The sequence below is a fragment of the Scyliorhinus torazame genome, chromosome 19 (genome assembly GCF_047496885.1).
Source record: "Scyliorhinus torazame isolate Kashiwa2021f chromosome 19, sScyTor2.1, whole genome shotgun sequence".
Classification (NCBI taxonomy): domain Eukaryota; kingdom Metazoa; phylum Chordata; class Chondrichthyes; order Carcharhiniformes; family Scyliorhinidae; genus Scyliorhinus; species Scyliorhinus torazame.
In genome coordinates, this window is record NC_092725.1 from 63,700,855 (window position 1) to 63,722,896 (window position 22,042).

General features: G+C 48.3%; 1 protein-coding gene across 7 annotated transcripts in view; it reads left to right on the forward strand.

Moving 5' to 3' along the window:
* LOC140396174 (ataxin-7-like protein 1) overlaps nt 1–22,042 on the forward strand; it is a 317,394-nt gene that overhangs the window by 96,999 nt on the left and 198,353 nt on the right. The window contains exon 1 of one of the 7 annotated variants that reach the window (XM_072484437.1): nt 13,933–13,953. The exons of the other annotated variants lie outside the window; for them this stretch is intronic. The gene's annotated coding sequence lies outside the window, so the exon portion shown is untranslated. Of the gene's footprint in view, nt 1–13,932; nt 13,954–22,042 lie in introns of those variants that run through there. 7 annotated transcript variants of the gene reach the window in all.

Below are 22,042 nucleotides of genomic sequence, written 5' to 3' on the forward strand. Positions count from 1 at the left end.
CTTCACATGGCATCTCATATCCACTGCACCACTGTTTCATTCTGCTAAATGCACCGCTCCCCATCATTCACCCGGCAGCACGTCTAGCACTCAGGATACGTCTGACGTCTAGATAATCCACCTCCCCTTCACCGACATTCCAGTGGTGCCAACCTCACATCCACCTCTCGCCGCCTCCACATTGATCCAGCTGTTCAGCTGTGGCAAGCACATCACCAAAACACAGTGCCCACAATCACTCACCCTCTGCTTTCTCTCTCTTTCTTTCAGGACAAGGTGGTATACAATAGAAGGGTGCAGAACAGAACCAGCGGGGAACAAGGATGCCTGCAGCCCCTGAGCCCTATGGAAGAGATGGTTCTCTGTACCATGGGGCCCACTGCAACAAAGCCTATGGCATCTGACATCATTGAGAACATTGAGGATGATGGTATGTTCCTGCCTGCTGGGCCTGTCAACTCCCAGCACATCCTCATCTTGCTATCTGGCATGATGCACAAACTGCTGATGGTGTGATCATGGACCTCTTGCTTTTCAGCTCACAACCCACTCTCCTCATCTCAACCTTCTGCTTTCTGATTTTCTGCTTTCTGACACCCGAGAGCTGTTGCATGGCCAGGCACAGCACACCTAGAAGTGAGAGAGAGAGAGAGAGAGAGAGAGCAGGAGAGAGAGAGAACAGCATCACTGTATTAATGAAGAGGCCCTGCCCTGTTGCTTTATCTGACACTTGCAGCCACTAGTTCCGATACTGACACTGCACATATCGTAGATGTTTGAGTGGGTCCAAGTACATGGTGCACTGAGCATGAGTGCACTGCAGCCAGATCAGGAGAAAGGCTGGTTTGTGTGCCAGCTCCCTGAAGGCTGAGGTCGTAGATGAGTTCTGCTGCAGGGATCTCAGGTGGCGCGGACTTTGGGGTAGCATACAGGAGAAAGCTGATGAGGATTCATTTCGAGAGGCTGTCTACATTGCCTGGCCTGCCACGTACCTCATTGTCTCTTGCCAAGGGGCATGCAGGAGTCCAGCCTCTACTTGGCAGATGGCACCTTACTATTTCCTCTCCTCTTCCCTCTACTCCATCTCCCTGTCATGTTGTATACCCAGAAAGACTGCAAATGCAGCCCCCGTTACTATTGCAGCCTTTATGAAAACAGGTCACCCAATCCTCTGTGTACCCGGTGAGGCTGCAGGAATACTGTGCCAAATCCAGCAAGTCATCAAAATATTCTACAGCATATTCAGATTCTTTCCAATTTCAGTTATTTAAAACTGGCTACACACAAAAAATTACCCTGATTAAAAATGTTTATTTTTATGATAAACCTATTTACAAATTTCAGCAGTTTGCCACTCTTAAATTTGTCAAAGAATAACATTTTGTGTAATTAAAAAAAAATAATCGTATTCTATAATGCTGTCTAATTGTGTTTTTTCGTCCAAGATTTCACACATGAACCTGATTTTGAGCTGAAACTTGAGAAAACAAATCACTTTTGAAATTTAACAGCATGTGACCTCGGGTCACCGATTGCGCACAAAGAAAAATCTCTTCTTTCAATTTCTGCTCTTCTTCTGGAAAAAATAAATGGTTTTATTTCCATTTTGGGGCACTCGATCAATGCACTGATCGGCTGACCATGCTGGTGGTGAACAGTTCCTGCCTCATTTAAATCTGACAGGGAACCTGCCAAATCAAGCATAGGCTCATCCTGGCCTTGCCTAATATCCATAAGCATGGTAAAAAGCTAGGGGTTACTGATAACGATTAGGAGTGGGGAACTCTGAACAATTTTCGCCAAGCCTTGTTCAAATGGAAATCCTAGCATCCCAATTCTTGCCCTGGCTAAGTTTAGCTAACTCAGTGTAGAACCAGAGACTTTTCCACCTGGCCATACTGAAGGCGATTTATCCACTGAGTTGCTGAGAGATCGTCCTGGCATTTATGTGTGGTTTTTACCCTCTTCTATGAAAAACATTGATGCAGTGACTTCTTTGTTTTTTTCCATAGTTTAGCATTTGGGTGATGTGGTTATTCTCTTAAAATAATCAACTCAAACAGGCGCTCTGCCTTATCAGCTTTTAAGGCAGCCGCTATGTTAAAAGCAGGCTGGCAGTGAATTTCTGTTATCTTCCAGCAAGGAAGCTCCACTTGTTAAAAAACATCTCACCAAATCTACTCATTAATTGGAGGAAGGGGAATTTCCAGTCATTACTTTGCAGTCGAGGGATTTTCAAATTTGTTCACCATAAGAGTGAATTCAATCATCGATCTAATTTTGCTAGAAACCTGCGTTAACAAAAGCAAATTGAAATTATCAGTGTAGTGAATAGTTATTTGGTTGATGGTGTGTTTGGTTGATTGTCTATTAATTATGTTTAATTGTATACAGATAGGGACGTTAACATTACCGTGCACCCCGATAAATAGAAACTGAAACTGTAGTTGTTGAGTTAGGATGTATGTGCACGTAATGCTTGGAAAAGTGTGTAAAGACTTGCTCCAGGAGTTCTATCCTTCACCAACTGACTTTCTGAAAAATAACACTTTGACCTCACAAATAGAGTACTTCTGCATAGGTCATCATTAGCTCCATAAGGGCGCATGGTGGTGCAGTGGTTAGCACTGCTGCCTCACGGCGCGAAGGACCCGGGTTTGATCCCCGCCCTGGGTCACTGTCCGTGTGGAGTTTGCACATTCTCCCCGTGTCTGCATGGGTCTCAGCTCCACAACCCAAAGATGTGCAGGGTAGGTGGATTGGCCCCTCTAAATTGCCCCGTAATTGAAAAAATAAATAAATTGGGTACTTTAAATTTATTTAAAAAAATCATTGGCTCAGTTAATGAAATTGGTACCCAAACAATGTGAATACTGTTTTCTCATTCTTGACTATAGCATCCAAAAATCTCCCACTTCAAATGCTGACCACCCATCCTGAAACAAGCACATGTAACTTTAACAGCCAATTTTCGTCGCACATTGTATTTATTTAACACATACTTTTAATATAAACAGGATTGCCGGATGTGCACTTAGATTTGGCCTCTCTGCCCACAATTAAATGTCTAGCTGGTCGTTGCCAAAGCAGTGGATCTGAACAGAGGAGCACCATCCACAAAATGGATGTGGCGTGTCCCCTTGTCATTGCCAGTTATGAAAGTGAAGAGCTTATAACTTTGCAGGAATCAATAACTTCTACAGGAATTTTACTTATTAAATCTAAATCACAATAGTGGTCGATCTTGCCAAACGAGAATGTACAGCTTTGACAAATGGTTGTCAGATTTGGGGTATTTATAAAGCCTATCTGAAGTCAAGTTGAAGTATGGAGTCTCAATTTGAAAGGAAGTATCAGGATCTAATTTCTGAACACACTGGTTGAATTTCCAGCATGTGGTGATTCATGTCCAAACTGGATACTGGCAAGGCATTTTTTTTCAGACAGTTGTTGAAAATCTTGTGCATCATGGATACTAATTTCTCCCTCTGAACAGAATTCCATGACTTTATTGCTGCGGTGTTGGTGAATGTTCGATACTGTGTGTACTCATTTCTTCATAACAAAGTGATGACAGGTGCTGCAGGATGTTGTGGATATTTGCCATTGATATAGGTTGGCTTCTTTGCCAACAATATTACATTGTGCGCTTGAATTTGGACAACCCTTAGAGTTTGGATATTGCATTCATGGAATAGGAATATCAGATTTAAAAAGTAATTCTGTGATAGAAAACTAACAATGGGAAAGGGTTTTGAAACCAGTTTAGACAAAGTTTGTTGGCAACTGTTGAGAGTCCGTTAGATTGGGGGGGGGATTTGAATCTATCTTGGCGGGCCTGAGTCCCTGTGTAATATTGCTAATACTAGACTGTTACTTGAAAAGGAACAATGTGCTGGTTTTAATGGGAGAAGGTAAGAGAATGGAACGAGATGCCATTCGGAGAGCCGGTGCAGACATGATGGAACAAATGGCCACCTCTGCACTGAAATAATTCTGTGATTTTGAATGCAGATGAATAGAGGGACAAAATCTGCAGATGCATGGGAACACCACCACCTGCAAGTTCCCCTCCAAGCCACACACCATCCTAACCTGGAGCAATGTCGTTGTTCCTTTAGTGTTGCTGGGTCAGAATTCTCAAAATCCCTTTGACTGTGAATATTCGTACACCACATGGACTTCAGTGGTTCAAGAAGGTGGCTCAACATCACCTTCTCAATGGCAATTAGGAATGGGCAATTAAATGGGCTTAAATTGAGTGTGAATGGGCTAGCCAGCGCCACCCACATCCTTTGAACAAATAAAAAAATGTAGAATTTTCTCAGAGCCCTGCTGCACTTTTATAGTGAGTGATTGAATAAAATAAATCCACCCAAACAACAGTAAATCATACAGACACTTGAGTCTCAAAACACTGTTAACTCATTTTAAGAGCAAAGAGGACCGAGGATGAGTTAATAATGAGAATACACCCAAGAATGGTACAAAAAACAGACATTCTCCTCCCAGCTAGTGCTGAAATATGATCCAGTTTCTCCTGGGAATCCAGTAGCCGTATCTTCAAATATTAGCTACAGCCTGTTGCATTTAACATCTTCCGAATGTTCTAGTCCCTTTGGGTTAGCTTCAGTGAGATAATCTCATGTCGGAAAACCTGGATCTTACTCTTGGATTAAACCCAATGTACCTCGGCCCAACAAACTCTTCAGCTCAGGTACTGGGGATTATTCTGAAATCACTCTACATGTTCTCTATGTTGGAAGTCAGTTATCCAACCAGCTGAGTGTGAGGAACAACATATGAGAATTATAGGGTACAGAAGGAATGCACATGGGGCTCTCGACCAAATGCACTGGCTGGAGTTTGTTCATCTCACTGCTGCTTGGTTGCAGTTAGTGGTGAGGTTTAACCACGGTCTTTTCAAGGAAACATTTCCCGTTTTGATAACGAGCTGCAGTCGAGAGTTCTACAATAAAATACTTTACTTAGCAACTTACTTCTTTAACATAACTTTCTACACTAACTTTGCAATTGATTTGATTTGCCTTGATTTGATAGAAATATTTTTGATAGCGAAATGGAAGAATTGCTGCAAGTTGCTCAAATTTAAAGCTGATCTTTGCGAGGTGAGGGATGTGATAGGTATGGTGTAAGAGAGCTATACTACATTGAAGAAGGCTTTGAGGTCAGTTGTTTGGCTCTGGTTCACACACACATGTTCACTACCAAGGAGCACAGTGGCCAGATTTTGTTTTGACAACTGAAATTCTTTTGACTTGCTACGGCTATTGAAAATTGGCAATTTTAAATTTAAGGGGTGCGATTCTCCGGTCCCGCACCGGTTGAGAGAATTGCCTGGGTCGCCAGATTTTCCCGCGACGCTGGTCCGATGCCCTCCTGCGATTCTCCCAAGCGGCGAGATCGGGCCCGTCGAGTTTTGCGCGGCGCAGGCCGGAGAATCGCCCGAGACACACAAAATGGCGATTCTCCGGCACCTCCGCTATTCTCAGGGCCGGATGGGCCGAAGTACCGACGGCGTGAACCCAGTTCACGCGGTCGCCGTTCACACCTGCTATTTAAAGTTGTCAGCCAGTCGTGCTGGCTGACGCTGACCAGTGAGGAGGTGAGCGGACTGTCCCGCAGCTCCTGGAGACCGGGTTGGCTTCCCCGAGAAGGCTGCGGCCAACGGAGATGATGAGGGTGTGCAGGTGGGAGGGGGGGGAGGGGTTAGGGAGAGTGTGCAGGTGGGAAGGGGGGGTGAGGGAGAGTGTGCAGGTGGGAGGAGGGGTTAGGGAGAGTGTGCAGGTGGGAGGGGGGATGAGGGAGAGTGTGCAGGTGGGAGGGGGGGGTGAGGGAGTGTGTGTAGGTGGGAGGGGGGGTGAGGGAGAGTGTGCAGGTGTGAGGGGGGGGTTAGGGAGAGTGTGCAGGTGGGAAGGGGGGGTGAGGGAGAGTGTGCAGGTGGGAGGGGGGGTTAGGGAGAGTGTGCAGGTGGGAGGGGGGATGAGGGAGAGTGTGCAGGTGGGAGGGGGGTGAGGGAGTGTGTGTAGGTGGGAGGGGGGGTGAGGGAGAGTGTGCAGGTGGGAGGGGGGTGAGGGAGAGTGTGCAGTTGGGAGGGGGGTGAGGGAGAGTGTGCAGGTGGGAGAGGGGTGAGGGAGAGTGTGCAGGTGGGAGGGAGGGGTGAGGGAGAGTGTGCAGGTGGGAGGGGGGGTGAGGGAGAGTGTGGATGGTATCGTCCATCCACGGATGCAACATGTCAGCCGCCCTGATATGGCAGGACGGTGACGAGGACACGGCCGCAGGTTGTCGTGTGGCTGATGGGCACAGGCGACTGGCACACTGGGAGGAGTATGGTGTCAACTGACCTTTGGACGCTGACAGTGACCAGGTGTTAGGCTGGCTGCGTATCTGCAGCGCGACCATCCCACCGGGGCACACAGGTATCCCAGGCAACCCGGCTGGCGAGGTGTGGAAGAACCTCCGTGTAACATGTCGTTTTTCTGTCCTCCACCACCCTCCTGCAGGTCACCATGTATGCCAACCAGACAGCGATGTTTACTGTCATGGTTGGAGCCGCAGCTCTGGAGTTTGCCATCCGGCAGCGTAGAGTCGGACGGCCCACAGTGGCTGCAGATGCAGCGGTTGCAGGTGCAGCAGAGAGGATGGCCGCGGAGTGGCCCGTCGCCGCCGCGCAGGCCGCAGGCGCTCAGGACCCAAATGTACAGGGGGATGCCGAGGGGAACATTGACCCCCTGGCGGCGAGGAATGCAGAGGAAGTGCTTGGGGGGGGGGGGGGGGGGAGCAGGAGGAGGAGGAGGAGGTGGAGCAGGAGGATCCACTGATGGTGGTGCCAGGGCGCCACAGGCGTCCAGCAAGGCTGAGGGTGTACCGTGACAGAATGTCGTTCGAGGCCCTACCGGACATCACATGCAGGAGGAGACTACGGTTCAGCAGGGAGACGGTCGCACATATATGCCAGCTCGTGGCGCACCTCGCACAACTTGGAACTGGTGGAGGACACGTGATACCAGTCTCCGTCAAGGTGATGGTGGCCCTAAACTTTTATGCGACCGGTTCTTTCCAGGCGCCGAGCGGGATATCACAGGCATCGGTACACAGGTGCATCAGGGCCGTCACCGACGCCTTGTACGCCATAGCGGACAGGTACATAAAATTCCCCGAGGACCGAGCACAGCAGGAAGCACGGGCGCGTGGATTCGCCAAGGTGGCCAGGATACCAATGGTCCAGGGTGTCATCGATGGTGTGCACATCCCCGTGCGCCCGCCTGCAGACAACAGGGAAGTGTTCATGAATAGAAAGGGCGCATACACCATGAACATTCAGGTGGTGTGCGACCCCCACATGAAGATCATGCACGTGTGTGCAAAGTACCCCGGGAGTGTGCATGATGCCTACATTCTGGCACAGTCGTTCATCCCCGCAATGTTCGATGGATGCCCCCCCCCCCCCCCCCCCCCCCCCGGCTGAGGGGCTGGTTGCTGGGCGACAAGGGCTATCCATTGAGGTCATGGCTGATGACGCCAATACGGAGGCCTCAGACCAACGCAGAGAGCCTATACAACGAGGCACATGCAGCAACCAGGGATATGGTGGAGCGGTGCTTCGGGCTGCTGAAGATGCGATTCAGATGCCTGGACCGCTCCGGAGGGGCCCCTGTCGGGTCGGTCGCATAGTTGTGGTCTGCTGTGCGATGCACAACATAGCCATGCAGAGGGGAGATGACCTGGTGGAGGAGTCTGAGGAGGACCCGACGGCAACGGAGCTAACGCGAACGAGGGGGATGGGTAAGAGGAGGATGCGGAGGAGGAGGATGATGGGGCGCATCAGGGTGGGGGAGGGGCGCAGGACACAGACACTGCCCGGGTACTAGTTACATCCAGGAGGCTGCACGATGGCACCGCCGCGGGCAGCGGGCACGCAACGCGTTGGTGGCCACACTGTTCACGCAATGTGGGGGTGGGATTCGCTGAACACTGCCACTTGCACCGTCACTCCTGCACACAGGCACCTCACAGCACCCCCCCCCCCGCACTGCGTTCACGGCACCAATTCCACATCACCTTACCATTGCGGCACTACGGGTTGCACAACAGTGATGATGGGTAAGCGGGTGTGATCAGTGCCATGTTGAATGATGACAGCCCGCTCTGCGATCAGCTGTGTGCTCAGATTCGCCAGCCGAGGTCTGACTCATGGCTATAGCTGAACCATACACTCCGGTGGTCACAGCCTTCCTGACGGATATTTCACCACATGCCCGTGTGGGGTGGCTGGCGTCGGTGTACCGAGGACAACGGTGTCCGATTATGGGAGGCAGGGGGGGAAACGGTCAGCACATCCGGAACGGACCTTGAACCGCTCGTCTCCCACTACGCCAATCGGGCACCCTCACGAGCCCCCGTGTCACCGGACATAGCACAGAGTCTTACAAGTCAAATTCAACAGTGAGTTTATTTTTGTGATTAACATAGGTGCCCAACCCCCTACAACTAAACTGTGCCCTGCGCCCGTGCCAACTTCTTACATGCCTAACTTCTTTGCCTTATGGGCCCTACCACTACGTCTAGGTGTGTTCCCAGATGGTACAGCAGGAGTGGAGGCGGACTGCTGTGAATCAAGCCCTTCGACATGGCTCCCCTTCGGCACGCGTTTCCTGGGGCGGCCCGGCTTCGATGGGCCAGGCTGCTCGGCGGGTGTGCTGGATGGCGTTGTGCCACCCTGTCCTGCACGCTGCCCACCAGGTGCGCCAGGGACGGAACGGGGGGAGGCCGAGTGTCCCGGGACGTCCCTTGATGGAGCTACTGGGACGGGCCCCAGAACCTCCTCCTCCCTCGGGGAGCCCGGTGGCCCTCGGGCCTCACTGTGGGACGGAGATGCGATCGGAGACATGCCCCGTTGCAACACCGACACCTGGCGCTGCCAGTCCTGGAGGCCTGCAAGGGGATCGACCACGGTCCGAATGTTCTCCGAGACGGAGCCCAGGGAGTGCAACATCCCTGCCAGGGACTGTGCGATCTCAACCTGTGAGTGCGCCACGCCATCCATCACGTGCGCCAGGTGGTCAATGCTCTCCGCGACTGACTTCTGGGACTGTGCCATCGCTTGCTGGGACCGGGCCATGGCATGGTGAGACTTGGCCAGGGCCCGGAGAGCGGCGGCAATGTCGTGTTGGCTCTGGCGCATGGCTACCTGTGAGAGGGCAGCCCTCTCCTGGGTCATGGATGACGCGTGCACATTAAGCCCAACGCCTTGCAGAACCTGACCCATGGCCGAAACACTTTCACCCATTGCCTCCACCGCGGACGCCACCCGTGCGGTGTCAGCCTGGGTGGCTGCGATGAGCGGCTCCACTCCTTGCTCCTGAACGCGGATGGACTCCTCCAACTGCGTGTGCAGGTCCTGGAAGATGGCCCTCATCCCGTTATTCAGTTCCTGGGTGTCCACATGCATCGGTTGTCCGGGTGGGTCAAGTACATCCGGGAACAGTCTGGGTGGCAGCTGTTTGCTGGGCCTGGGCTGCCCTCCGACCGTCCATCCCCTCGGCTGCTCCAAACTCCACCTGCTGTACCGTCTAGGCTGTGGGGTGCGCACCAGACCGTGACCCGGGAGCCTCATCACTTATATGCCCAACCAAGGTGAGTGTCTCTGCGATGGTGTATGGTGTGGGAGACAGCAGTGCTGCAAGCTCGAGGTCATCATCCGTTAGGAATTCTGGTCTGTTCTCCTCCCACTCATGGCCCGGCGCAAGCTCCATGCCGGCCATGTCGTGCTGACCTCCCGGTGATTCCACCGAGTGTGTGGCCGTGATGTGCGAGTCATCTTCAGTGTCTGCCCTGTGCCCCTCACTATTGTCTCTCTCGGTGGTGTGACGTCCCGGCCCATACTGTGAGGTTTGCCCTCCTGTCCGACCGAATGCCAAGCTCTGCCGTGCGTCCCTGGGTGCACTTGTGGTTGGCGATGTTCCGCTGTCTCTTGGCCGAGACGTCCCTGGACTTCTGGCGGCTGGCTTTGGGGAACATAAAGATTCGGGGTTCGTTATACCCAGTGTCCCGGGTGTATGGTGGTGGTGGGTGCACAGTGTGAGGGGGGAGGGGATCGAGGCTGCAGTGGACAATGTGTGAGGGAGACGATGACGGGTTGAGGGGGGGGGGGGGGGGGGGTGGTGGGTGAGGACATGCGGGGTTGTCTCTTGCTTCTGCGCCTCCGAGCTGGCATGTTGCGACCTCCCGGGTGGCGGATCCCCCAGTGAGGTCCAGGGCCCTCTGCTCGTGAATGTTTAGGGGGTGCAGCACAGGAGAACCCCCTCCTGTTCTCATACGCTCATGCTGGTTGTGAGCTGTCTTGTCCTGGGGAGGGGGAATATAGCATCACAATTAGGCGGGTATCATCAGGGTGTGCAGATATAAACTACATTTTTGTTGGTTCACGAGACAGCACGCCATGGCATCGCTCCGGGTGGGGTCACGGGGCTCATGTGGGTCGAGTAAATCGTTGGCCACCCTGACCCCCCCCGATGCCCCAATGCCCCCGACCCCCCAAACCCCCCCATGATGCCCCAACGTCCCCGACCCCCCAAACCACCCCTGATGCCCCAACGCCCCCCTGATCCCCCAAACCACCCCTGATGCCCCAACGCCCCCCTCATCCCTCCCAACCCTCCCTCACCCCCCACCACCCCACTTCCCCCCCCTCGTGCCGGGGGGGCGGGGGAGGGGGGTGCTGGGGGCACCCTCATGGCACTTACCCTCGCAGCCCGAGTGAGGTCATGCAGCCTCTTACGACACTGCTCCCCGTCCGGGGTGTCCGCCCCACAGCACTGACAGCGGTGCCAACCTCATGCCAACCGCGCTGGATGGCTGGCGATGCCCACGTCTTGGGCAGAGGGTGTCCCTTCTCTGCTCGACCTCATCCAGCAGGGTATCCAGGTCCGTGTCCCGGAACCTCGGTGCGGCTCTTCGGGGCTCAGCCATCTCTTTCTCTCTCTTCTCCTCCGGGTCCTCGGTGCGCGGACCGCGCCATTTATGACGCGGCTTCCGCGACGCGCCCCCCCCCCCCCGAGGTTCGCGCGGCCTCGATCCTAGCCCATTTTCGGGCCCTGAATCGGTCGGGATCGGGGCCGTTTTGCGCCGTCGTGAACCTCGACGGTGTTCACGTCGGCGTGGCCACTTCGACGCGGGAGCGGAGAATCGCGCCCAAGATCTTCCCTTACTGACTGAGATCCTATTCATTTTCAGCAGATCTTTGTCTATGCAGGTTTTATATGTCAAATAGAGGGAATTTGCTGAATAGTCTGTGATTAAAATCTACTTACTTGCGTACAAAGTTTTTTAATGCCGGAATAACTTCCATAATTGGGCTAGTTCTAAAACCCAATTCTGTTGTATTTGACCCTGATCATAGTCCTACATGAACCATTAGCACCAAATCCAATAGGTTTTCATCCCTTTGTGACTCACTTAATGCAAGTTGTATGGTAGATGTAACTAAATAGATGTCCCTCAATTCCAAATGGGATTTTAATGTAGCCCTTAATGAGTGTAGGCCTATTGTTTGAAATTCTTTGAACAGGAGATTTGAAATGTATTATCTTGGGTATATTTAGGTAGTGTTAGTTTCTGACTGAAATTAGTTGTAGATCAGCTTTGTTGTGAGGATTGTATTGTTCTTCAATTCATCCAACGTTTTTGCCAAGGTAGTCTTAAATGTCAATTAAATTAGAGCTTGTTGTATCCTGTTTTATCATTTGGATTAGGATTTCATTATGTTGATACACACACAAGGCTTTGTACTTTGTGTTCTCTACTTAAGACCTTTATGGAACCTTGTTAATTATTTGTTAAATATACCAGACTTCCAAAGCAATGGCACTTTTCGAAACTTGTCCATGGCAGAAAACTCCCAGGAGGACAGTGACAATGCTTTAGGAAGGAGAGTGAAGCATACCAGGTGACTCATGGCAAATTCTGGCTTGTAGCCGATTAAGATGAAGAAGGCTCATTCAGGAAGGTACCAAATACGTTGAGAAGCGAAGTCAAGGTGTTGGAGGGAGCATGCAATCTTATAAACAACCCATCCATCCAACCCTTCAAGCACTCCCTGTGTCACATGACATTGGCTGGAATTTTCCACAATCCTGTGTGGAGTGTTTTGCAGCGGCAGTCCGCTATTGGCTGGCGGCAGGATCTTCCAGTCTTGTCTGCTGCCAGGGAAACCCACAGAGGGGATTGCCATCGATGGGAGCCAAAGATCCCACCGGCGGGAATGGCCGGAAAATCCAACCCAGAGTCTGCAGAACGCACATTGGACTTATCAGCCATCTACAAACAAGTGCAAGTAAGTCATCCCTGAACCCAAGGGATTGCATAAGAAGATGAAGATTTTCTGAAGAACTTGGGCAGTGTTCACAACGAATAATATAATGGCATGGCAAAAATATATTTTCTCACTATTTAATTGATAAATATCCCAAAGACTTGGTTGAGGGTCCTTGATTTGTTCCATGGCTGCCATGTGGACTTCCTTCAACAGGCTTCCATTGATGATATTCATAGGTCAGCCATGTGGATTACCGTCATGGGTTTCCGAAGCCCTGCTATTTAATTGGGCAAAATTAGTTTCTTCTACATAGGATTGCCTTCTCTGAAAATGGGACCACTTTAATATGGCTTCTAAATTTTTTAAAGATGCCTGAACACAGATGAGTAATTGTGTAGGATTTATGGGAAACCTAAAGCTTAAGGTCATGGGAATCATAGAATCATATCATAGAATTTACAGTGCGGAAGGAGGCCAGTTGGCCTATTGAGTCTGCACCATCCCTTGGAATCCCTTAAGCCCACGCCTCCACCCTATCCCAGTAACCCACCTAACCTTTTCGACACTAAGGGGCAATTTAGCATGGCCAATCTACCTAACCTGCACATCTTTGGACAGTGGGAGGACACTGGAGCACCCGGTGGAAGCCCATGTAGACACGGGGAGAAAGTACAAACTCCACACAGACATTCACCTGAGGCCGGAATTTAACCCGGGACCCTGGAGCTGTGAGGCCTCCTTCAGCACTGTAAATTCAATGATTCTATGATACAAGGTTTCTGTTAAATCCCAGGATATGGCAGAAATCTTAAATAATTGCTTTGCATTAGACTTTACTCGTCTGGGTGATGTTTCAATTGACAGCAATGAATTTTGCACTGTCGATAACCAAACAAAGAATCAAACCAGAAAGATAAATTCAGTGGTGTCAATTTCTCATGACTTTTTACGGTCTGCCGCCTTGCATGAAAATGTGTCCCTAATGCGTTAACGAATACTCTTGAACAAATTGTTGTCTATTATTTTGTGAGCAATAGCAGCACCTCATAGGTTTCATTGAATACACAGTTGAGAACTGCAAACAAGGCAGTACCAGCTGAGATGTGAACTAGACAAGAAAGGCAGTGCAACCTTGAACTGTATGGTAACAATGTACCTTCGTAAAGAGTCAGAAGGCTGTTGAACACAATGTTCAGGCACTTGTATGTCTCAACTTGAAAAGTGGCCTGAAAAATACGACTGGAATAGAAATCAAGCTGTTGTGAATTGAACCAGTTTTTGTAAAATAAAAGGTTTCAATGCAACAGGTTTCTGGCTCTTTGCCCGTACTCGTGACTGAGCGACATTGCCCCTTTAAAAAACGTTGAAGTGTAAGTTGCAATATTTGATGTTTCTTTCTGCTTTCTTGCTTTACCCCTGTAGATGGTGCTGTCCTTTCAGAGCGTCACACGACAAGATAGTACAGTGTGTGCAAAAAAACACAACCTACCGTACAGCACCATCTGCAGGCCTGGCAGTCATAAATTGTTTTTCTGTTCAACTCGGCCCACGCAGTGTTGCCTATAATCTGCGTTTCCATTTGATTGCCGTCATCAAAGGTTGGAAGCGTTCATCAGGTATGACTTTCGCTTAGGTTGCTATTTTTCCTGCAGCTGCTTGTTAATGCTATTTTTGTTACTATAAAAGCTTGTATCAGATGCATTTCTGGGGAATCTTGGGCAACATTGTTAGGAGCCCTCAATTTGTTTAGGTTTGCGTTTTTTTTTGGTTAGGGGTGGTGCTGAAAGGTATGAATTAATCAGTTACTTGCATCAGTTGTGAGAGCTTTGCAAGTGTGAAACAAATGGCTATTTTCATGTTAGCTTGCTTCAAATTGTCCAGCAGTTGTCCGTAAGGCCCATTTGGAACAAATCAATTCGATAAGAGGCTTCTGGTTACATAAAATAAACAACTTTATAAAGTGTAAAAATTGGTTTTGTTGAAATAGAAGCCTAGTGCACTTTTAACAGGAGCTATTTTGTTATTGGAGTTTCTGTACCTCAGGAATTCCAGTCTCCCCTTAGCATCAGTTATTCTCATGAGAAAAGTGCCATTGCTTTCTATCTTTCAGCAAAATGAGATCTCATTATTACCCTACGGAAAACTTTGTTCGATCTCCTGTGTAAAGGGACTAGCCGGCTCCGAGCCACAGCTTCTAAATAACACCGATTTTTAATTCCATCTCAGATCGCCATCTTTAAGTTTTCAGCCAACAAAAATGAACAAGACTTGCGGCAGTGGCCATGTTTCCTTGAAGAATACTTTAAGGATTTATTTAAATTTTTTAAAAGGTGTTTGGCAAATGAAGCGTGGGTGACACAAGGGAACATATTTTTATGAAGTTAAGATCTGAATTGCACTGCCTGAATGTGCGGTGGAGGCAGATTTAATTGTTGGTTTTTAAAACCATTGGATCATTATCTGAAGAGGAAACATTTTCAAGGTTATGGGGAAAAAGCGTGAGAATGGTGCAATGCTGTGGCAGTAGGCTGGCACAGACACTATGAGCAGAATAGCCTTGCTCTGTGCTGTAACCAGTCTATGGTTCTTCTGAGCTGCACATGTTCAGGTTTCTTCTCCCCCAAGTAGCAACCTTAATTTTGAGGGTGGTCGAACTATAGCTTATGCTGTGATTTTATTACAGGGCAGGGTGTGGAGACAGGCCATAAATCAGCTTAATCTGGAATGGGGATTGAACCATGCATGTTGGTGCTATTCTGAACTACACACAAGTCTAACTAACTGCCCCCCACCCCGTCCAATTCAGGTTTAATAATGTAAGATAATTCTTGCTTCAGTGCACAGCTCCTTGTTTAGCTTTTAATTTTTTTTTCTCCCCCCAGCACCGCCCCAGAAATCTGTAACTTCCCCCAATTGCTGTGGATGGTGAGACAATTGGCACTTTCAAGATTGAGATCAGTAGGTTTTGTTAGACAAGGGTATCAAAGAATAAGGAACCAGGGCGGATAAAGGGAGTTGAGGTAGAGATCTGTCAGTACCTAATTGAATGGCAGAGCAGACTCGAGGGGCTGAATGGCTTGCCAGTGTTCTAATATTCCTGTGACATCTCCATTTTGATACTTGGTAATCTTTCTCGTGAGGATATTCTTCACGGTTATTTTCTAACTTTAGATGTCAATATCTGAATGACTGAACTGGGGAATACTCTATCCCATTAGTCTGCTCCATCCTGAAATGATTATAAGATTGTCATGTTATCTCTCTGTGACATGCTGTCTCAGAAATGCAGGTCATTCCATGTTGGAGCTGGAGTAGGCAGGCAGAATTTCCTTGAGCACAGTCCTTAGAGTCTGAATGGGACCAGACATTTAAAAAGAAAAAGTTAAACGCCTTCCTTTGCAAAATTCATTGGTAAAATTAACAGTTTTATTGATAATAATGCACTTGTTCTCACATTTACTTGATCTGGATTGAGGCAGAAAAATAACAACGTATCTTTGTACCATTATTTTAAAAAGGGATTGATGGTATGATTGCAGACCAGTTAGAGGTGGAAAGATAATTTTTAAAAATTCAATGGAACAGTATAAATCATCATTTAGAAAGGCACAAATTAATCAAGGACAGCTGGCCTGGATTTGTTAAGAGAAGGTTATGCCTTGCTGATTATTTTGAGGAGCTATGAATCTAATGTACTTGATTAGTCTGCGTGGATTTTAGCAAGGCTTTTGACAACGTTCCACATAGCAAAACTGCTCAAAAGAGTAGGATCCAATGGAACCCTCGGGCAAGTTGGATCCAAAATGGCTTCCGTGGCAGGAAGCAAAGGTGAATGGTTGACAGGTGTTTGTGTGACTGGTAGGTTATTTCCTGTAGAGTTTCACTGGGTTCATAATTTGGTCCCTTGCTATTTGTGGAATGTATATCAGTGACTTAGACTTAAATGTATAGAACATTGAACATTACAGCGCAGTACAGGCCCTTCGGCCCTCGATGTTGTGCTGACCTGTGAAACCACTCTAAAGCCCATCTACACTATTCCCTTATCGTCCATATGTCTATCCAATGACCATTTGAATGCCCTTAGTGTTGGCGAGTCCACTACTGTTGCAGGCAGGGCATTCCATGCCCTTACTACTCTCTGAGTAAAGAACCTACCTCTGACATCTGTCTTATATCTATCTCCCCTCAAAGCTATGTCCCCTCGTGCTAGACATCACCATCCGAGGAAAAAGGCTCTCACTGTCCACCCTATCCAATCCTCTGATCTTCTTGTATGCCTCAATTAAGTCACCTCTTAACCTTCTTCTCTCTAATGAAAACAGCCTCAAGTCCCTCAGCCTTTCCTCATAAGTTCTTCCCTCCATACCAGGCAACATTCTGGTAAATCTCCTCTGCACTCTTTCCAATGCTTCCACATCCTTCCTATAATGCGGCGACCAGAATTGCACGCAATACTCCAAATGCGGCCGCACCAGAGTTTTGTACAGCTGCAACATGACCTCATGTCTCCGAAACTCAATCCCTCTACCAATAAAAGCTAACACACCGTACGCCTTCTTAACAACCCTCTCAACCTGGGTGGCAACTGTCAGGGATTTATGTACATGGACACCGAGAACTCTGCTCATCCACACTGTCAAGAATCTTATCATTAGCCCAGTACTCTGTCTTCCTGTTATTCCTTCCAAAATGAAGCACCTCACACTTTTCTGCATTAAACTCAACTTGCCACCTCTCAGCCCAGCGCTGCAGCTTTTCTATGTCCCTCTGTAACTTGTAACATCCTTCCACACTGCCCACAACTCCACCGACTTTAGTGTCATCTGCAAATTTACTCACCCATCCTTCTACGCCCTCCTCCAGGTCATTTATAAAAATGACAAACAGCAGTGGCCCCAAAACAGATCCTTGTGGTACACCACTAGTAACTGGACTCCAGTCTGAACACTTCCCATCAACCACCACCCTTTGTCTTCTTCCAGCTAACCAATTTCTGATCCAAACTGCTAAATCACCCTGAATCTCATGCCTCTGTATTTTCTGTAGTAGCCTACTGTGGTATTGGAGCTCGTTCCCTTTTGGGAGCTGGAGCTTCTCTGTTAGTTCCCCCAGGGTCTCTATTTTACTGTTGATGTACAGATCCCTTACTATCAGCATCGGACGCCCTTTCTCCACATTTTGTAGGTGGGGTCTATTTTCGCCGGGATGAATCTATGGTTGCTGCCGATAGGGGGCATGATTAAGAAGTTTGAGGATGATATGAAAATTGGTCTTGTGATTGATATTAAGGAAGAAAGCTGTGGAGTGCAGGATGATATTAAAGAACTGGACAGTTGTACAGGAAAGTGGAAAATGGAATTGAGTCCAAAGGTCATGCATATGGGTGTGGATGGGGGGGCAAACAATATGAGGAACTATTCAATGATAGGTTTCTGCGATGTGCAGAGGAACAGAGTACAATGTGTATTGATTCCTGCGATGTGAAGAGGAACAGAAGAACTTGGGAGTACAATGTGTATTGATTCCTGAAGGTAGCAGAACAGATAGATAAGGTGGCAAAAAAGACACATGGAATACATTCCTTTATTAGCTGAGGAATAGATTATAAAAGTGAGGTTATATTTCAACTGTATAAAGCACTAGTTAGACCACAGCTAGAGACTATGCACAATTTTGGTTATCACATTGCAAGAGGGATGTGAAATATCAGGTTGGAGGATGTTGCCAGCACACAATTTCAATTTTAAGGAATGGCTGCAAAGGGTGGGGCTGTTTGCTTCAGAACAGAAGAGGTTGAACGGAGGTTTTGAGATGTACAACATTGAGGTATCTAGATAGAGTGGATAGGAAAGACCTATTTCCCTCAGCAGCGAGGTTAATACCAGGAGATATAGATCTAAAAGATTTGGTGAAAGGATTAGAGGGATGCTGAAAAGTATTTTTTTCACCCAGAGGGTGATTGGGGTCTGGAACTCACTACTTGAATATGCACTCAGAATACTGTAACCTACAGCTCTATGGGCCAAGAGCTGGAAATTGGAATGAGGCGGATAACACTTTCTCCATTGGCACAGACACGATGGACCAAAAGGCCTTCTCCTGTACTGTTGAAGTTTCTATGTTCCGATGGAAATAGTTTTTCTCAAAATACATTGTGTGCATTCATTTGATCACGGCACTATACCCTGCCAACCACAACTGTACTTGTTGCTCTCTTGGGCACAGTTATACATTTACACTTTGCATTGATAGCATAAATTTTTTATATGCATCACCACAACAGTGGCAGTGTAACTAAAGTCAGGAGTTGTGGGGCCTCCTCGAGAGGGCTATCTCATACCACTTTGAATTGACATCAAATGCAGTATAACTGAGTGAGAATGGAGAAGCTCCAGTACATGAGTATATAATCCAGGGCTGCGCAGTCAGAGGTGCCAATTTTTAGAAGGGATGTTAACTGATAGCATTTGGCGAGTGCATTTTCCCCCATTACAACAATGACTACATCTCAAAAGTACTCATTGCCTGTGAAGAGCCCTGAGTTGCCTTGAGGTTATGGGAGGTGTTATATAATTGCAAGTTTTTTATTTTCCTATTTTTTTTCTCATGTCTATCTGATTTGTGGCTGCAATTTAAATACTGTTTTTTAAATGCTGAATTAATCTCTTGGGTAAGTGAGAGTCAGATATGCTGCTGTGTCTGGAATCTTAGGCTGTGCAACTTTTACGGCAATGGCCTCCAGACAAATTATACATTTGTGCCTTTTTTTGGGGTGCTGTGAGTACCCTCGGAGCTCCAAAATGGCGTCCGTGGTGCAGGTATCTTTGGATGAATCGCATTCGAAACCATTTTTGAAGGTGTTAGCACGCGCTTGCACTTGCAGGTCGGTTTTTCTGGCTGTTTCTTCAATTTTACCAGTGTTAGGTGCTTTGTTTAAAGTTGCTTTGGTGAGTGAAAAAGGAAGGGTCAAGTGTGTGAATGTTGATGACTGGGCAATTAGAATCTACAGAGTCTTATGGTAGATGCAGATGGACCTTTTGCTGACTTCATGCTTTTGCACAAACCACTTGCTCTCAGAGATGTTTTCACTAGTAGCCATTTCTCTTCAAAGACAGAACGCTGTGACAAATTAACCAAGGGCTTCCCGAGGAAGATAAGCTGCTGGAACAGGAAGAAGGGTTCTAAGCATGTGTGTCTTAAGCTCAGCAAAGAACAATGTATCAAATGCCTGCACTTCACTAAGTATGTTCTCCCTGAAATCTGTCACTTGCAGCTACAACTGCAACCTCAGAACAGGGCCAAGCCTGCATTATCAGCAGATGAGCGGAGATAGGGACGGAGGTGGAAATAGAGGTGGATTTAGTTTTGTTCTTGCGTATCTTCACACACACACTTTTTTCTCTTTGGGGAATGGCAGGGAAGTGGTGGAAGGATTATCAAGCTGATTATCAGCCGTTGAACTGTGTTACGAACGCTTTTTCCATCGTTAACAAGTCCTGGCATTGGACCTGAACCCAGAGCTTCTAATCCAGAGGTAGGGACCATCTGGAGCTCGGTTTGTGCCTTCTTAACCTTGCACAGCTAAACACATACTCAGCAACAGGAAGGCCCCCTTCCCCCTCCTCCAACCTCTATCTCTCGAGAGCTTGGTAGTTTTAGTGATGGTGTGCACATGTGGTTGGAAGCTCATCTTGGTAAAGTATGACAATAAATTTGGATGGAGTCATTGATTAGGGAAGAATTTCTGTGACTGAAGAGGATGATTTTCATCTTCCCAATGTTGGACAAGCTGTCCAGCAATTTAAAGACAATGATAAAGGTGCCATTAAAGTACAATCAAAAAATGGTGTTTCATTTTTGGGTGAAGTCTCTGAAGGTCAGAAGTGAGAGAGGGTCAGGATAGGTCTGTAAGGACACCAGAAGTAATGGTGCAGCAGGAGAAGACGTTGATTCTCTGGTTATGACTGGATCAACGAGTGCAGTCCCACACAGCCAGGTGACAGCGGGAAGGCATTAGATAGGGAGGATAATGTGGTCAATACAAGGACGATGAGGGATGGTGCAACAGGTGATCAAGAATTTTGTCCTTCACTGCTAGAGGGATGGGGTTTAAGACTAGGGAGGTTATGCTGCAATTGTATAAGGTGTTAGCGAGGCCACACCTGGAGTATTGTGTTCAGTTTTGTTCTCCTTACTTGAGAAAGGACATACTGGCACTGGAGGGTGTGCAGAGGAGATTCACTAGGTTAATCCCAGAGTTGAAGGGATTGGATTACGAGGAGAGGTTGAGTAGACTGGGACTGTACTCGTTGGAATTTAGAAGGATGAGGGGGGATCTTATAGAAACATATAAAATTATGAAGGGAACAGATAGGATAGATGCGAGCAGGTTGTTTCCACTGGTGGGTGAAAGCAGAACTTTTTTTTTTTGTGAGTGCCTTGCCACCAAGGTAAGGCTGTTCCGGGGAGGGGGGTAGCAAGTGAGCACTGGTGGTTTGGCGTTTTTTTGATTGTTTTTATTTGTATTGTGTCTGCTCAGTGCTTTATTTGTGGTTACCCTTTATTTTGTCTTGATCTCTTGTGTAAAGGGAACTGTTTTATGGGTTGAACAGTGCCCCCTCTTGGAAGGGGTCCTCTCTCTCTCTATCTTCGGCTGTGCCCCACATCAGTATGTCCTTTTCCGGTGGTCTGCGCTGCTCGTTTGGGCACCTTTCCACTGATGAAGCTACCGTTGGGATGTGTGTGTGTGTGTCGGGGGCGAGTGGAGGTGGAGGAAGCGTGGCTGTGTGCGCTGGCTTGAAAGTTGGTGCTTCTATTTTCTTGTTGATTATTCATTGGTTTCTGGTTTTGGTACATTTGAATATTTTTGTGTACTGCTGATTGTTTTGCTTTCAACTGTGTCCTTTTGTGTTCTGGAGTTGTTAATAAACCAAAACATCTGCACTTGCTGATGGCTGGAGGTTGTGTTTTTCTGAGCTCCTGCTATTTTGGCTGTAACACTGTTTCCGTTCCTGGGGCGGGAATCGCACCGGTCGGTGCCCCCCCCCTGGTGATTCTCCGGCCCGCGATGGGCCGAAGTCCCGCTGCTGTAATGCCGGTCCCGTCGGCATGAATTAAACCACCTCCCTTACCGGCGGGACCAGGCGGCGTGAGCGAGCTCCGGAGTTCTGGGGATGGGGGCGCGGGGCGATCTGGCCCTGGGGGTGCCCCCAGGGTGGCCTGGCCCGCAATCGGGGCCCACCGATCCGAGGGTGGGCCCGTGCCATGGGGGCACTCTTTCCCCTCCGCGTCGGCCATAGCCTCCGCAATGGCCGACCGGGTGAAAGCAGAACTAGGGGGCATAGCCTCAAAATAAGGGGAAGTAGATTTAGGACTGAGTTTAGGAGGAACTTCTTCACCCAAAGGGTTGTGAATCTATGGAATTCCTTGCCCAGTGAAGCAGTAGAGGCTCCCTCATTAAATGTTTTTAAGATAAAGATAGATAGTTTTTTGAAGAATAAAGGGATTAAGGGTTATGGTGTTCGGGCCGGAAAGTGGAGCTGAGTCCACAAAAGATCAGCCATGATCTTATTGAATGGTGGAGCAGGCACGAGGGGCCAGATGGCCTACTCCTGCTCCTAGTTCTTATGTTCTTAGGTTTACTTTTGTCACTGGGAGTGGGAGTAAGGTCAAGATTGCAGGAGGCGGGAATCTCACTTATTT